The sequence below is a fragment of the Ambystoma mexicanum genome, chromosome 1p (assembly GCF_040938575.1).
Source record: "Ambystoma mexicanum isolate Mex_15411 chromosome 1p, UKY_AmexF1_1, whole genome shotgun sequence".
In the NCBI taxonomy this organism is placed as follows: Eukaryota; Metazoa; Chordata; class Amphibia; order Caudata; family Ambystomatidae; genus Ambystoma; species Ambystoma mexicanum.
The window spans coordinates 966,597,300-966,615,882 of NC_090921.1; the positions used below are offsets into that span (position 1 = coordinate 966,597,300).

An 18,583-nucleotide genomic window follows, 5' to 3' on the forward strand; every position below is an offset into this window, starting at 1 on the left:
CACTTCTGCGGTTTAGAATAGGTTCTGGCCATTACCAGTAATTTAGAGTATCCCATCACACATTTTCCATCTCAAATTTTTCTAAAGTATTGTACTGACTCAGCGAGGCATTAATGCATCAGTTGGTATTTCCATTGTATTCTGGCCACATTTTGCTCTCTAGAATGGTACCGGACAATACCGATTAGAGAAAGGACCTCAGCTCACATTTTCTAGTACAAAATATTATTCTAAAGTACAGATATCTATCTCAGGTGGTCCTAGGTGGTTTCAAGGTTTCAAATGCTTAAGTCATATATGCCATGCCGTTCTAGGATATTGCCAACATTCTCTAAAACACACTCTAACAGGACTACAGGGATGAGTAGTGCCTTAACCGCCTACTCACTCAGCCCTCACACTGCTACAAAACAAGAGTGATTCCAATCATGTAGGTGAAACAGGCACAGAGCGATAAACATAATTTGCCTTTGGTGGTAATGTGCGCCAATGGCAGGCTATATTCAGTGATCCAGTAGCAGTAGCAACCCAGACAGAAAAGTACAACAACTGAAAATAAAAGTACCTTATCTGGCTGGCATCTCAGTGTAACCCAATGTATGTTTGGATGAGAAATTACAGCTCAGAGTGCACACTTACATCGTGGGTGGTGTAATTTTTGAAGCAGTGCATTTCAGGAATGAAACCTAGCAATCTACCAAACCCTAAACGCAGAGAGATACATAATGCTGTTAACAGTTTCACTTTATTGTAACGTGCTGGTCTCTGCTGGCTTTTCTAAACATACAAAATACTGACTGAACTCGATTCTGGTCATTTATAATACTGAACTAGCCATCAATGGGGCAGTCGGCTCGCTACACTGCACTTACCCTTTCATGGGCGTCTAAATAACACTGAGCGCCGGTGCTGTTTTATTAAATTGCATTAAAAAAAAAAAAAAAAGCGGGTGTGTATCTTGCACTCTTAGAACACGTTTTTTATCCTGTAAACTACATTGGCCATGGTTCCTTTTGACTTGACATCACAAGCATAGATTGGGTTTCATGACAGCGAATACGGTAAGTACCGGCAGTGGACACTGTTCACATAACGTTGTTTTCTGGTGTAATATTGGTTCTTACATTATAGTATGGTGTTGAAAAGAACACACACTCTCTGGCAAGTTTTTCTCACAATTTATTTCAATTGCAGGGCATGTTATACGGCTATAATTGCAGATGACTGCTGCCTTTACATACTGACAAAAGGAGAATGCTCCCACTGCGAACGAAGCGTATTGCGATGAATGAAAAAGGACGTGGGTCTAACTCATAGAAGTGCATTACCTCCATCCACATCACGCTTCTTACCCAAGTCAAAAGGAAGATCTTCCTGGAGTCATCCAGGGACTCCACCCTAGAGTCCTCCGTGGCAAGTTCAAGGAGATCATCCAAAACCATCCTGAAGTAGGTGTATAGGCCAGAATATTTAAATGAGATGATTAGAGTAATCACAGAGAATACTACAGGACGAGTTCGGATTACTTCCAGTGATGATCTTGTATTACTCCAGGATGACCCAATGACAACTTCAGGATGGGTGGGGGATTATTCGAGGCTGACCCAATGACAACTTCTGGATGGGTGCGTGGGGGATTACTCCAGGATGGTTACATGACAACTTTAGGATGGTTTGGAATTGTGAATGATTATGCAGACATCATCAGCAGGATCAATTTCATGACACTTACAAAAGATTGAGGGACCGGTTTTGAGTACTCCCAGGATGTATTGTATCCCTTGTGTTAAGACGGTTGGCAGTACTAGAGGGAGCTTAGGGGGAGAGTCTAGTTAGACTTATGGATAGTGTACTGGAAAACCTCAAGGGAATTTGCAGCCGTCATTCCATCTTTGCCTTCTATGGTAGAGCACTGAAATGTTGTTAACTTAGTTTGCCGATTTAGCATACAAAACCACAAATCCACCCCCAATGACACAAACCAACCTGTTAACTCCCTCATTTCAGTACTCACCACTAGCTAACATGGCATCACACCCAATAAACTCCCACAATTACAAATCACTGGACTAAAATAAATACTTTCAGTGACCTAAACAGAATCCGTTAAAGATCTACTTGCATGACAACCTGCTGACAGGCACTTCACCCAATATCACTTTGAGCAGCTAACAATTAGTTCAACCATTCACCACACCCAAGAAAACACTCGCTGACCCCACCAAAAATCATAGACATTACCCAATAGCACAAACCCATGTACCATTTACAAGTTGGCACCAACCTATAGATTCACGAGATCAACTATATAGTTTTACACACAAGAGCACTTGCACCTTCAGTTTCACACAGCAGCATGTGAGCTACAATTACATTGTCGATTAGTAGCCAGGGCTAACGTTGAAACCAAATTCGGTTGTGGGGATGTTCCAATTCCATTGTTTTAAAGATTGTAATCTGAATGATTGAGAAAACGTGGTGATAGAGATGAGCTTGTCAAATTAGATCCGTCCAACAAAACATTTGTAGCAGAAAATTGACTGTTACTTGATAGTCCAACATTTTGTAGTTCTTTGGGAACTGCAACATTACACAGAGACATCTGCTGAATTACTGCTGTGTCTTTCCATTGTCCAGATGAAGTAACAGAGGCAGGTTCTGAGACAGAAATGAAGAGCACTAGCCATCCCTGCCAAAGGACTTGGGTTTTCCAGCTTTTGTGACCATAACTGTGAACAGCCATTACTAAATGGGAATAGTCTGCTTCCACCCATCAGCTTTTACAATATAATCCCCCCGTTTTCTTGTTTTTTCCACTGCAACTTCTTTTGTAGTTGCAGCGCTTCCCAGATTCCATATGTAGCTGTTCTTTCTCCTCTGCCTTTGTTTCTAAAGCCTGAATTAGTCCCTCTGCATCACAATAGGTTTTCATTATTTCATCAAATGTTTTCTGTGTCTTAATACACTGTTTCTCGGCTGCAAGTATGAAAAAGGCAAGTTAAAACTTCAAAATGTGATTATCAATAGAACATACTATTTGCGTGGGCTGTACACTGGGGTAACTGACTCCCTTTAAGTGTGATCCTATACATCCCCTTGGTTTCATTTTTGCTTATTCTTGCGCTTCTTGGCACTTTTCCTCCATCCCCATGCAGCCACCAATAACTCAGTTTAGCTGCACACATACTCTGACCTGGACTACGGTCCCCAAGGGCATTCACCCCATAGCGCATTCAGATCATACCAATGGTAAAAGGCGCTCTACAAATGCCCAATAACAAGAGACATTTTGTAGACCATCTAGACTTTAGAGTTACTCTAGAGGAAAGAGTTGCTGTAAGAGTGGTGGGCATTGTGCAGCACTCATCTGTATATGTGAAAAAAGGGAATTCCTCCGCGTAGCGACGTCAGATGTACCCCCTCCCACAAACATCAAATAGATGGACAACAACAAAAATACATTGCTTACCTGCAGACTGGAAAAGCACTACTTCTTTGAAATCCTTTTCTTCACGTATTTCTCTTCTACTTTAATCAAGACCCTCTATCAGCCATTTACAATTAACTTCACCAGGAATTGCTAAAGGCTCAAATTCCTCATCTTTTGAAATCCAAAGAGAATTGTCGGAATCAAAGAATAGCACATTAAAGAGTGCCATGATTTGAATTATTGTCTAAAAGAAGAAGAAAAAAAAGTTAGTATGCGCCAAGTATTTGTGAAACTTGTCTGTACCCAAAACCATTAATTTATAGTGGGCTTGCTATGGGTGTTCCTGCCCAATGCATCCCTATTTGTGAGTGAAGCGTCTCTTAGGTGCTTGGTAACTTCCTCCAAGACTTTCAGCCATTGTGGCTTCAAGAAGCTGCATCTGCTCGATAATAAAATTAGAGGTGGTTGTTCTGGAGAGGCAATACGTTCTTAACTGCAGAGCTCATGTACCTAAAATGCTGCAGTCATTTTGTGTGTGTCCTTTAAAAGACAGCACCTGTCTCATTTTCTTAAATGTAAATATTAACCTTAGGGAGTCCCAGCTTGCAGGCAGCAACATGTACAGGGAATTATAGGGACCAGGAATAGGAGGGTATGCAGGGACAGAACCCATGACCAAAGTGATCTTTATTGGGGGAGCAAAAAGTAAATATTTTTATTACTTGTTCTTAGTAGGCAGGCCTTTGTTAATATGAGCCAGGGACTATCCCCCAGAAGGGTCAGAAGCCCCCTTCCCATAATCACTGCTACTGGGCCATAAATTATGCACTACAGCTGAACTAGTGCAGCGCTCACGAGCCGTGGAAAAATCCTGCAAAAAAAGTAAACCAAGCCATGGGAAACTTTTGCAGAGGCATGGTTTCTCACACATGCGCCACAGCCTGATACACGCAGACAGTTTATTAGTTAAGAGGGTCTGGCGCACCTATAGAGGAAGGCAGGGACCTATTCATGTGGAACATTGTGGGGGCAATGGAGCAGCAATAGCTTTAAAGCCAGAGAGCTGCAGACAATAGGAGCATGTATCCCCCTACTTGGCCACGGGTTGAAAGCGATCAAGTAGAACAGTCCTTGTGTGGAACTAGAAAGGAGAAGGGAAGAAACCGCCCCACCCACGAAAGGGGGCCTCAGTAGAGCTAAGGTGCCTTAAGGCAGTGGGGCCTGAAGGGTGCCTGGGGGTGGGGCGCCAAGATCTTTAAAACGGGATTATGGTGACTGTTTTTAATAGAAAATATAAGCATTTGGGGGAGGGGGGCTAAGCATAAAAAGGTTTGAAGACCACAGTTTTAAGGAAATAAAGTGGCATTGCACTTTAAAAATAGCAAAGCAATTATCAGCCCTCCTTCACCCCCAGGTCAGAAAACACGCGCTACCGCACCAGTCCTCTGTTAACACAAGGCTGCTGTAAAATATGGAAAAGCAAGAAAATAGCTCCAAGCTCCACAACACTAAACAAAAATGAACTGGTCCCTTCATTGGAGAAAAAAAAATAAACAAACAACCATCATCATAAAAAGCATTCACCCCAGATCATAAACAATGTGATCACAAATAGCCGTGGCAAGCAAAGTTCTAAGTTTTACAGGCAAACTGCTGAGCTGCAATGGTGGGGAAAAAACAAACCGCATTGAAGGGGTAATGAAAACCCTCCGGGTACCAACAACCTATATAGAAAATGGGACAGAAGTAGAACTATAACATGCAGTAATATGTCAGGGTCCCTGAAACCTACATTTGTATTTATTAAATCATGTAGCAATTTCTCCAAAAGTGTTAAATAAAAAATAAACGTAGATGGAGGAAAGCAAGAGCCGTAGAGGGAATTAGAACACCCGTCCCCGCGCCCAAAGGCTGGCACAACTTCGCCCTACTGTGAACTGTGGTAAACAAGCACTCTCTATGTTCTTTAAAATAAATGGCGTTAAAGCAATACAACAGTTCTGCCTCACAGGTATAGCACCTGTAACTTCCAGCAGTGAAAAAATAATATTCAAAAGCATTACAATACAAAATGTACAGTTTTTGAATGCCAGACAGTTCCCTTTTTATGGGGGGGGCAGCTGTACAGAAGCTTTTTATGGGTGCTTTGAACTTGAACTACAGAGTACCTGTCCTACACACTTTCCACAAATCTCAAAGCAAATGATCAGGCCGCGAGCAATGCTGAGAGGAAAAAAATATGGGGGGGGTTGGAGGGGACATCTGTCCGCTGTTGGTTAGCGAAGCCCTTCTTAATGAGAGCTTGGATGGCCAATATCTGCAACCATGTAAGTAAAGCCCGAAGCGCCCTGTGCCACCAGAAGCAGGAAGGTAGGAATCAAAGAGCGCATTCATCAGGGGATTTCGACCATCCCCGGCCTGAGACTACACCTGGTGGTTTGTGCAGCACATGCTGTACCACACAGCACCTCAAACAGTCTGCCACACACTTCAAAACCTAGCCAGCCATCATGCCAGTCAAACAAAACTGTGGCCCTTGGCACCCTGCTTTAGAATTAAGCAATGTTGAAGATGCTGCAAAAGTCTTTCTATCACACACACGCACAAAATATATACCAGCGGGCGTCTGCACTGGCATGCAACTGTCTAGGCAACTTATTGAAAATCACAAGCATAGCACCACCATGCCTTTTATATACGATTCTCACAGGTGCTATGTGACACTGCAATGTTCTTAAGCAGACAACCGAGTCAAATCTTGAGTATCGCTGGGCCAGTGTGACTCTTTCCTTCACAGTAAAGCACTGGAATGATCGTACCCACTGAAGGTGCGATCATGTGTAGGTGTTATATATGGACCATACCGTACACATAGCAACATCGCACTGCAAGCATGTGGAGAATAGACCACTTAAAAGTAAAAAATAAATAAAAAAATAAAATTAAAAAAAGCAACCAGGGATTTTGCAAAGGGTTGTTCAGTACATCTAGCTTTCGCCATTTAAGCCCACACCTGTACTGTGTCCCCTAGGGACCAGTGAGGGTCCAAGTGCTCTTCCAAACTAGTAATCCAAATATACTCTAACCTATAACAGTGCCAGCAAGACAGCGATTAGGTTTTTCGCCTTTTAAAAAACATTTTCTTGATAAGATAGTCACTCTACAGCAGTGGTCTTCAAACGTTCCGAATCCCCCCTCCCTCACCCCAAGTCCCTCTAACATAAATGTACCTGCCTTGGCTCCACCTATACACATGGACTCCAAAATGTTTTTCGGTTGCAAAACTGTTAACGCACGCTAGTGTAGAATGGTACCCAAAATGGAGGTGTGGGTGCCAAACACTAAATTCTTTCAAATTCATTGCTTGCAATAACTCAAATTAGAGGGCATATTTGTAAACCCAGCATTCAGAATGTTTTGCTAAAATACAGAGGACTTGACTAAAAGTAGTGTTGGGTATTTATTTCCCACAAAAGAAAACAGCCACTATTGCCGTCCTATAATAAAGCTTGACATGCAACGGATGTAACAATTCTATCAATGCAGTCACTTGCAAGTTGGACAGTGGCATACTGGAGAACTAGTGTGAAGGGGGGGGGGGCCTGTCTTTCAGCAGCCAATCCCTCACTATTGGGTTACATTTTCACAATAGCTAACCAACCGCAGGTATTCTTCCACCTTCAGCTTTGACCGATTTTGTCTCTAGGGCTGCTGAAAAACTAATCTCGCAAAGGTACGAGGTGCTCATTTGGATAAATGAGGACACTGCAGACAGTGTTGCCAAAAGACAATTTTTTGAATTGGCCCTCCAGTAGGCGGTGACTTTGAAGCTCCATTAGTTCCTCCTGTAGGTGGGCCCCTAACGTCTGCTAGGAAAGGCTGAACCACCCAGTCATCGACACTACAATTGCCCCCTGTAAAGTACTTTCAGACTGGTTCTGAGATGGTATGCTCTTAGTTCAGCGACATATGAAAGATCATACTTCATCTCAAGAGCATCTGCCAATAATAGAAATGCATCGGTAATGCCGACATCAACCCTCCTCCAAAGCTCCAGCTTCTTGAATGCTGCTATTTTTGAGTTCATAGCAAATGATGTGGTATCTGTGCCTTGCAGGGAGAGCTTTAGAAAATCTAGCTTTTCAAAGATGTCACCATAGTAAACAGTATAAGCCAGCCACCACCCCTTCCCTCATCAACACATGCATGCTCCCCACACATACTCACAGACACATACCCCCGCGCACAGACACATACCCCCGCGCACATATACAGTCCAAAACTCACATCTGCCTCCTGTGACGACTCTGCTGGGGCTTGTGTGAGGCAAGGGGTTGACAAGTATGACAGTTAGATTTAGAAAGACCACTCTGTTCAGTCACTAACCATTTCCCCCCGCACCCCTCCCCTCAAATCGGTACAGTGAAAAATATTAGTACCAATGATCCATCTCAAAAAGGAGCCTGAATTTGTGAAAACAATCCGAATCCCCACTTTAGTGTAAGTCACATTTAATAACAAAAACATTTCAAGTTCTCAAATAAATAAGACTCATAAAAAGATTTAAAATGGCAAACACCACATGCAAAGATTCAAAAGGAATTGTGTGAAAAACGTGGGCGGGGGGGAAATGTCCCTCACAAAAATGGGCCAGAAATACTGGTTGTTTAGTTAGTCAGGGATACATGGGTCTACCGAGACTTCAAAATTAAGATTAGATCTTGGGTTTTAGGCATCACCTAGTAAGCAGGGCTGAATGCTGGGAATCCAGGCGAGAGTACACAGTGCAATGTAAATGCAACTCCCACATTAGACGTGAACTTTCACTACAGCCCCAAACTGGACATAAAAAGGAACAGCCTCAAAAATAGGTTTGAAAAATAGGTTTGAAATCCATGATTGCGACTCCCAACTATACCTTTAAAATTGCCCCACCTTCACCCACAGCAAAATAGTTGTTTTTTAAAAAAAAAAAGGCATCCTTACCGTCGGCAAGTCCTACTACAGATGTCAGGACTTTTTATGGTGCCACTGCTGCTGGGGACTTTGCTGTCCTAGATGGGATAATAGAGCCAATTTCTGTTCCTGCAATTTAATAAGTACAATAAAAAAAAAACATTATAGACGTACCAGATTGACCACTACACTCTGCCAGTCAGAGCACATCCTCACCCGCATACAAAAAGTACCTAGGTTGCAGAGCCATACCGGGAAAACTCCAAAGTTCCATACAGGCCAGTCCACCCCAGATGGCAGAGAGAACAGCCAGAGCACATACCTAAAAACGTGATTCACACTCAGTCACAGAGACAAACAATGATAAAGAGAGCACCAGTTTGTTAAATTTTACCCTTTCTATTCTCTGCCTAGAATAGTTGAGAAGTCCAGCCCGCTGGCATTCCAATAATTCATCTACATAACTTACATAGAATCCCACCGAGCTAACTTTCAGAAACCTCAAGTAAAAGCCATTTAGCTTTTACTGCAATTTGGTGACAGCACTGAAGTAGCAACAGACTCTGCCGCAGCTGCCATGCCAGACACAAGGGCCCCTGGCTTCTCTTTAACATATGGTCCCATTCAGATGAAACCTGGCACCCACAGCAGGAAGATAAACATGAATTCCACTTTAAATCACTTCTATGGCAGTGGTGCACCCCAAGTACTGTTGGTAATTCAGTGATTTTCAGTACATTAAGGGAAGCATTGACTCGCTCTATAGTAGATGGCTACCGGGGTAGCTCAGCAGGTTAGACCGTTGCCGAGATGTTATATATGCAAAATCTGTATGACTTTTTGCAATAAAACGGGGTTGGCCAGGGGATGGATGCCTCTGTAGTGAAAATCAAAAGTTGGCACCCATGAACCCAGGTTAATTTCTGAATAACTGCTGTCAATACCAGCAATCTGCTATGGGGGAGCCGGATATCACAACACCGGCAATGTGTGCATCTGTCCCCGCTCGCCTCCTCTCCCTGTGGGTACACTGAGGGAAGAGGTGCAGGGGACCAGCAGTGAAGTGATAGGGGCCCCCCCCCCGATTGTGTCCACCTTCCTGGGTCCACAGGGGGGAGGAGCGCAGAGGGACCAGGAAGGGCCTGAAATGCTCACTTCTGGACACCCCCTCCAACCGTGGTGTAGGGGAGGCGAGCCAAGAAGCGGCATTCCCTTACCGGGCAAGAAGGCTCTGTCTGCACCAGGAAAGTGCACGTCCAGGCTGCATTCATTTCCTGGTTGGTGGCCACGGCCTGATCACGTTCCTTCGCCGTCCTGGATCAGGCACCTTTGGGGGATGGGGGGGCTGTTACACAGATTGAAGACCTCTGCCTACAGCATGGCTAGTTTTAAGTCAAAATACTGAATTTTTGTTATCTTGCTGGCATTTTCACTGTATACTAGCATAGCAAATGGGGGGGGAGGGGGGAAGAGTCAAGCAAAACATCCTGTGGTACAGACTCTGGCCGGTACAGCTCAATGCACTGCCTGACAGCACTGAGCAGTAAAGTTAGGCACATCTCTCTGCAATGTTCAAATCAGAACACCTCACCTCGTAAAGGCAGTAAAGTTACAAAAGTCATGACAAGGGAACTACATGCCGTACCGCTCCCGCCCCTCGTTGTCGCTGCTCTTCTCCCAGAGCCCTGGGCTGCCGCCTCACTCGTCCCCTGCTCCGGTGGCCTGGGGCAGGTGGGATCGGCAGCACCGGAAGCAGGGGCTGTAAGTGGGCCGGGCCCCAGCAGTCTCCAGAAATGGCTCCTGAGCCGGGGCCCACCCCCGACTAGCCCCAGCCAGCCGACACCTCAGACAGCCTGTGTAGAGGCTGCACGGTTATACGAGCTGCCTGCAGGTGTCAGCACTTAGGTTTAGAAAAAAGAAAAAGCAAAGGCATCAACTTTTCTTTTTTCTAAATCGAAATGCTGACACCGGTGTAACCGCGCAGTGCGTGCTGCCTGATGTCTATGCACTCTAAACAGTAGGAGGGCTGGACTGCCCAGTTCGCCTTTTGTTTCTTTCGAGTAACCAACTAGTCATCACCCAGCACTAGTTACACAAAATCAAAAAGGAGAGACTGGGCCCTGCAGGCCTCCTCCTGTTTCAAGTACAGACCTTTCATTCAAGGAGCCTGTTGAAAAGTAAGTTTAGGGTTTGACAGATCACAAAGGAGCCTTAGATGACTAGGTAGCTTTGCTAGATTCGTGGTACACAGGTAAGTACATTAGGATATATATAAAACAGGTTCATAGGAGAGAAGCATCCACCGGTCCACTTGTGCCAAGCATAAGTTCCCAACTGACATTTCTGGAACACAGGCACTCACATCATAACATTACAGACACAGACACAAAGACACCTTCTAGATACCCATCCAGCAAGCCACTCCAAGCCCTTAGTGTAGCTACCAAATAGCTAACCCACTTCCAAAACAACCAGTACCATAACAGGCCTTTTATGGAACTTGCTACAAGGGAACCAGCCCACAATCCCATGCACAACCATTACCACTCACATCACAACAATATGCCTGCATCATCATTCACCAACAACAAGTTGTGCCAACACAAACAACAGGGTTAAACCCCACTGACCGCCTAAAGCGTACGACACATCTTAACTAACCGCCAAAGCGTTTACACATCTTAACTCCACTATGGGCGTCTTCTAAACACCCTCTTGGGCACCAACCAAAATGTCGGTATCCCATAACACCAACATTGGCACAACCCAACACGTCAGCATCAACATGCCATCACATTGACACCAATATTGAACCAACAATAAAAACCGGACTTCCAACCCACACTACCATTGGCACCACTCAAGACACCAAATCCGAGTGACCAAATGCTCCCAACTGAGCAACCCATGCTCACCAATGAGCAACCAATACTCCCACAAGCAACCCAATGTTCACAACTGAACAACCACATACTCACAACTGACCTTACATCATCACCCACACACATTCCCCTAACCAAACCAAATGAATGAATTCAGCAACAAAACTTGGGCAACATTTTTTTTTTTTGAGTTACACCATGAAAGAGTCCCAATATTTCATGCTTGCAGAGTCCAACTTGGATCGTATCTGTGGAGGAATTGCTGGGTTTATGCAAAGTATAGCATGACTGAAAATTTCCTCAAAACGTAGTAAGTCCAAAAACACAACAATATTACCAGAGTTCTCATCCTCACTCAGACCATCACCCGCACACATTCCCCACCCAAACCAACTGGACGAATTCAGCAACAAAAGTATGGTAAACGGAATTTAAGTTACGCCACACAAAAGTCCCACAAAACGTTATGCTTGCAGAGTCCATGTTGGAAAATACCTGTGGAAAAATGGTCACGTTAGTACAAATAAAACAACATTAATGAACATTCCATTACTGAACATTTCTTTTGTTTGCATTATATCCACACAATTCTCAAACACTTGCCAAAAACACATGGCACCATGAAACACCAAAAACTAACTGGCACTACCAAAACGCCACTAGGCACCATATCACCATATGGCTCCAACACAATAACTGTCCAACATAGAGCCATTGTATGCCAAATAATAAGGCGCTACCTAAAACTGGGAACAACTTCCCACAACATAAAGCAGGAACTTGATGATCTAATTCCAACCATATGTTTTTACACTCACAGCACCCTCACTGTGACAACGTCCACACACATAATCTAAAGCAGACTTGAGTATCACCACCTGATGACTGCCAGAAAAAAAAAAAAATGTGACTCCCACAACAACAGCAATAGATAAACCAGATAGTACATCATGCACTACAAAATTGTCACATTTAGGGTATCTCACAATAATATTGTTAATAAAAACAATAATCTGTAACAGTACATTTAAGTCACCATTTCCCCAAAGCAGCACCAAAAAATAAAAATTAAAAATAAAAAAAAAAATACAAAAATAAACACGTTATATATCTGTGATCGCCTTGCAGTCCCCCTCCACCCATGTGGCAGGCTATGCTTCCTTTGGCGATCAAATCCAATCCGGCAGTTGAGATAAGCTTCCTTGTCTTGCCACAAATGAAGCTCGCCACTTGAAACCCTTTGGTAAGTCCTTTACCAGAAACTCGCCAATAAACAGCGATGTTCACAGCCCATTGTTCAAGTTCTGCAGGACATCTCTGTAACGTGGAAGCTTCCTCATTGAATCGACCGTAATATGCCGTAGCACACCCCAAACAGTACCATATCATTCCATATGACGCTTAGAGAACGTTGCAGGGTTCTTTACTCAAACCCCTCCACGAACCATTGATGTAATATTGTTCCAGTCCTACACAACGTTGCTTTCCTTTCAGACAATCACTGATACCCCACATATCCAGAGGACGTCACCATAGCCGAGTTGAGCGCTAAGCTGCACGGAGCTCCAGCCACCAATGGTCATCCAAGCATCACAGCGAATGTACGTCCCCCATTGACCACATTAAAGATTCATTACACTGATGATTTCCAATGCGCCCGACAGCCCGTTTTATGGCGTGCAATCCGCTATGCTGAGTTGACGTTTCCAACTCACACACTTGTTCCCTTATCACTACCAATTTAAATCACCACTCCCTCTCTGAGTGCTATGTGTCCGATTGAGGGCAGCTGTAGCCCTCTTTCCAAGAACTGTATGTCGCGAAAAGTCTAAACAAATGGCCATGTGACCATCAGCCCAACCATAGGTGCGCAGCGCAGTCCCCAATGTCACTCTGAGAACCCTTGCTCACTACAGACATGCAGGGCTTGGGGCACTTACCTGTGGTCGGGGGGGGGGGGGTGGTGGATGCTCCATATTTCCCTTCCTGATGGGCAACTTGTCTTCTGGTGCAGGTCAGCTTCCTTTTCTGTACTATTCCTCTTCTGTACTTGGTGCTTTCTCCTTTCCGGTTACTAGTTCCATGGAAAATCCTCGTTGCCAATGTTGAAAAGCAAGTTTAGGGTTTGACAGATCACAAAGGAGCCTTAGATGACTTCGCTTTACTAGGTTCGTGGTACACAGGTAAGTACATATAGTTCATAGGACAGAAGCATCCACCGGTCCCCCTGCGCCAAGCATAAGGTCCCAACTGACATTTCTGGAACACAGGCACTCACATCATAACATTCCACCAGAACACTCCATACAGGAAATAGCCACATAGCCAGAATACGTAAAACACAACAGAGCCCATGGTTAAAGCGAGCTGCTTGAATGAAAGGGCTGCCTGCGAGCTGGGGCACACTGGTGTTGCACCTTTTGGTGTGCCCCAGCCCTTTCTTTTGTTTAAAAGGAGTGGCTGGGCACAAAAGGTTAATGTTATGTTAAAGAACATTTGTACCGCACACTATCGCCACCGAAGTGGTCCCCTGGCGGCTCTGAAAAGGGGGAGGAGAGGGGTGGGTTAGTGGGAATAAGCTGGAAAAGTGCAAGAGAGCAGTGATGTGCTGTTGGCAGCCTGAGCCCGGCGGGTCCGTTGGCTGGGCTTGGAGTGTTTTACGGTCGGTAGTCGTCGTATGCTGTTGTGCAAGTCTATGTGTGGTTTGTTTTGTTGTTGCATTGTTGTGAAGTTTGTGCGGATTGCTGCGTTTTAGGCTTGTGGCTGTGTTTGGTTAGAGTTTGAGAGGTGTATGCAGAGGGATGAAATTGTTAGTTGGCATTGCTGTCCTTGCAATTATGGGATTCAGTCTAGGTGTGGTACATGCTGACATTCACATTTTCTATCTAGATGCGATGCAAGCTGAAGTTAAGAATCCTGAGTGTGGCATATGCTAACAATCACATTTCTATCCAGATGCGGTGCAAGCTAAAAGTTCAGTTCCCTACAGGTGTGGCACTAGCTAAACTTGGCGAGTAAGTTAATATGCATCACAAGGCAACATTTAAATTCATTTACAGTGGTCACAAGTCTTCCTAAGCATGTATTGTCTGAGTCTATGGCAGTCTACACTATGGAAGGTAAGGTAGAGTGACAGGGGCTTTCTGGAGTAGAGCAACCGCTCCACACCCCACCCATGCCATACTCACAGTTTTGTTGGTGTCTGCTGGCTTCCCCTCCGGACACCCGCCGACACCTCCTGGAGCCGCCTCTGTTGGAGCCGCCCTTGGCCTTGGGGCCCTTATCCTAGGACTGCCCTGGGAGGACCAGTGAGGAAGGGTGAGGGGACCAATGAGAACGGGCCTGGGCGGGTTGGGAGGGAAGGGAAACAGAAGAGGGTGCGGGGTGGAAGCGGGCTGCAGGCGGAATCAGAAAAGGCTCGGGTGGCGGTCCGCGGTCACTAGACCCAAACAGCGGGAGTAACAGCCAATCAGAGGCTGTAGGCGGGATGGGAGAGCAGGAAGTGCTAACCAGCAAACTAGGCCTGCACACGGGGCCTGGAGAGGGAAAATTCCAACACAAATGGGCAAGCTGGGGGCTGTTGGGGCAAAGGACTGCGCTCACCTGCTTCCAGGAGGTAATAATGCCAGTGTGGCTCAGCTGCAACTTTTACCAGCTGCCCCCCGCCCCCTTCAACTCTTATCAAGGGGGGGGCTCGCACCCACTTAAAGCACTGCCCGGAGGCATCCAAGCCACGTGAGGCTGTGCAGCAGTGCAGAAAAAGAAGTAAGCATGAGGCTTGTTGTAAAAAGAATGGGATCGACATGTGGCTTAATTTCCAACTTGGTGAGCTCATGGTTCAAACAGTGAACGCCGTGTTGCGCAGATAAGGGTGAAGAAAAACGGAGTATGGACTGTACAGTTTTGTAGAAAGCCCGTGAATACAGCAAAAAAGCCACTGTCATTTGAGGTGGAAAACAAGCAAAATCCGACTTGCTGGCAACCAAATTTGGAGAAAAAAAAAAAATCTGCCTTGAAATTCCCTCGACAATAAATCACTTCTGTTTGGGGTCGGCGGGAGCCGGGGATGGGGATAATACTTATCAGCCAAAGAAGACACACAAAGATCCGCTGTTGCTGCAACCAAAATCAAAATAGGAAAAACAAACCCACCGGCACTTAAATATACCTGGCACTTCGAAACACTGGCGAGATGTATAAGCGCCTTATAAATACACAATAAAAAATAAATACCTGTCCGTGGAAAGCTTAAAATCCTCCTTCATCCATGATTCTCTGCCTAATCACGTAGAGGAGACTCCTACGATCGCACGTCACGACGACTTAACGGTAGTTCAGAACGACGTCATGACGCCTTAAAGGCATTTCACAAACTGTCTGCACACTGTTAAACGACCACACAATACTATCAGGTATATTAGGGACTTTAAATTCGTGTTTCAATTGATAAGGAGAGCAACGTAAGCCCCCCCTTTACGAAACACTCCTTTTCAGTTGCCAGGCAACATCAGGTGAGTGTATGCGATCCAGCTCTTGGAGTGACTTTTATATGCATTTCTTTTCACATCCATGAACTTAAATCGTTCTCAACCTATGTTGTTATATTGCTAAGAGGAACCCTTTTGCAACCTCTGGAAATGCAAGTTGAAGAGGATGCAGCTGAAGCTGTAATTTGTTGTATTGTACTTGTCACATGTTGATATTAAAAATTGTAAGTGCGTGGCTTTCTAAACATCAGGAATTGAAATTACACGGGACAGCCTGTTGTTGGTATCATAGACACTAATTGCTCCCAAGCTCATTTAATGTACAGTTCTGACTCTGGAATGCTCACAGACGTGGGTAACTGCTGTGCAGCTACTACACAGTCTGTTGATATTAAAAATTGTAAGTGCGTGGCTTTCTAAACATCAGGAATTGAAATTACACGGGACAGCCTGTTGTTGGTATCATAGACACTAATTGCTCCCAAGCTCATTTAATGTACAGTTCTGACTCTGGAATGCTCACAGACGTGGGTAACTGCTGTGCAGCTACTACACAGTCTGGGGTCTGGTGTAAGTGACTATATCTATATATATATATATATATATATATATATATATATCTCAAGAAAGCTACGGTGGGTTTAAAAAGGTTTAGAAAAAACCCTTTCACCTGAAATGTGAAAGTAGGAAAGTCCATTTGAGCCAAGTCACACATTGCACACCGCCAACTAGTCCTCTTAGACAAAGACAATTTCCTGGAGAAAAAGGTTTGCATTTGAGCTAATTTACATACCCAAAATGCCTTGCTGTTGTGGCTCAGAACTGGAGGTGAACTTCAGCGATGGCTACTAGGTGGCCTCATGGAATGTGTGACTTGGCTCAAATGGATTTTCATACACACAATACACACAATACCTGGGCCGGCTAATGACTGCAGACCTTTACTGTCTCCAGTTCCAGTGCCTTCTCTGAAAGTAATGATTCCCCAGTGCTAAAGGCTGCAGATCCAGTACTTTCTCTGGGTCTGATGACTCTTCTGCGGCTAATAACTGCAGGCACAGTGTCTGTTCTAGGTCTAATGGCGACACAGAAACACCACCATGAGGAATGTCAGCAGACACTACCTTCTCTAGCGCTAATGGTAAAGGCCCATCACATCCTCTGGCTGGAGCGAATGAGTGCAGACACAATACCTGCTCTGGAGCTATTGCCTTCCGATACAGTAGATACCTGCTCATCAGCTACATCTGACAATACCTGCCCTGTGGCAAATAATTACAGACACAGTACCGGATCTGTGATACCGATTCCAGACACAGTACCTGCCCTGGAACTAATGATGTTTGTTACAGTACCTGCCAATCTGTTACATATGACAGAATACCTGAATAATGGCGTGCACAGTACATACTCTGGGGCTAACAATTCCAGTCACAGTATCTGCTCTGGAGCTAATGGTATTTAACACAATACCTACTCATGAGCAAATCCGGGGTTAATGACAACAGAAACAGTAAAAAAAACATGCACTCTTTCCTTTTCGTTTGTCCTTTCCCATTCCAAATTCCCCTCTGACACCTCGAACCACACACTCTGAAATGAACGTACATCGTAAAGAAGTAGGGATAAACCATCGTGCCACAATTTTCGAAACGTATTGTGGACAACTGATGGGGTGCTCATTCATTTCACTTGCACCAAAAAGGTGGTGAACCGTACACAAAGGACATTTAAATGTGTGCATCTTAATTGTGCACATTGAAGTGCTCTTTTCCCGTCAAATGCACAACTGCGCAATGCAGAGGGTTGAAAGGGGGTTCTGGGCATTTTCAAGTTAATCCGGATTTTCAAAAGAGGTGCACTTTTCAAAGCACAGGGAAGAAAAACATTTCCCTGTGCCTGTTTGGAACAGGTGCAGGGGGATATAAAATGTATGGGAAGGTCCTTTCTGATCCCCTCATGCAATTAGTGAGTGAATGCTGTCTGTGAATATACGAGTGAATGTTGAGTCAAAGAATGTTTGTGTGGGTGTGTTTGTGCTGGGCCAGGGAGCTGGTATTGGCTGGTAAAGGCAGCACAGTAACAATGCACTTAAAAAAAAAGTATTTTATTGGCTTTTTCAACAGTAAGAACACATGTAATCCCCCCCCATCCTTTCTCGCTCCCTACCTTCTCCCCCCCTCGATCCCAACACATGTAACCAACAACACACCTAGTCCTGTCTCCCACCCACCCCCAAGTCCATAAACCCATATCTCTTCCCAGCTTCCTGTGAAGGTGCCGTGCCCAAGTCGAGCGAGTACTCTCACCAGACCCAGCAATCTAATTTTCCTCAGACATCTTGCGGCCCACGAGTCCCGCTGCGTGTGATGCAGGACAATGTTCCAGTCTGAGAGAAACCTTTGGTGATCCCCTTGAATCAAATAGGTCACCCACCCCAGTTACCACACAGTTCCAGATTTTACTAATCCATTTGTGTTCTGTGGGGCAGCTTTTTGTTTCCAATTGTGTGCCACCACAAGCGTTGCCACACAGTTCCAGATTTTCCTAACCCATTTGTGTTCTGTGGGGGCAGCTTTTTGTTTCCATTTGCGTGCCACCACAAGCTTTGCCACCACTATAAGGATGACGTATGTCTTTCTTTGAGCTTTCACGGGTGGAATTTCCAGAACTCCGCACATTCCCAGGATGGCCACCCCTATGTTGTCCAACATCTGACTTCCAAAAATACTATTGCTGCACGGAACATGTCCCAATAAGGCTGTATGACTGGGCATACCCACCAGATATGCTGCCACAATCCCAGTTCCCCACATCCCCTCCAGCAG

General features: G+C 44.9%; 1 protein-coding gene and 1 long non-coding RNA gene across 2 annotated transcripts in view; one reads left to right on the plus strand and one right to left on the minus strand.

Moving 5' to 3' along the window:
* Nucleotides 1–1,163: 1,163 nt before the first annotated feature.
* Nucleotides 1,164–15,588, minus strand: LOC138582447 (uncharacterized). Its single transcript, XR_011305023.1, has 4 exons — nt 15,502–15,588; nt 8,417–8,515; nt 3,470–3,674; nt 1,164–2,976 (listed from the first exon to the last, which is right to left on the minus strand). It is a non-coding gene; the product is annotated as an uncharacterized lncRNA (long non-coding RNA).
* A 123-nt stretch (nt 15,589–15,711) lies between these two features.
* LOC138582452 (uncharacterized) overlaps nt 15,712–18,583 on the plus strand; it is a 1,938,885-nt gene continuing 1,936,013 nt past the window's right edge. Inside the window, exon 1 of the mRNA XM_069653763.1 lies at nt 15,712–15,779. The gene's annotated coding sequence lies outside the window, so the exon portion shown is untranslated. The remainder of the gene's footprint in view (nt 15,780–18,583) is intronic.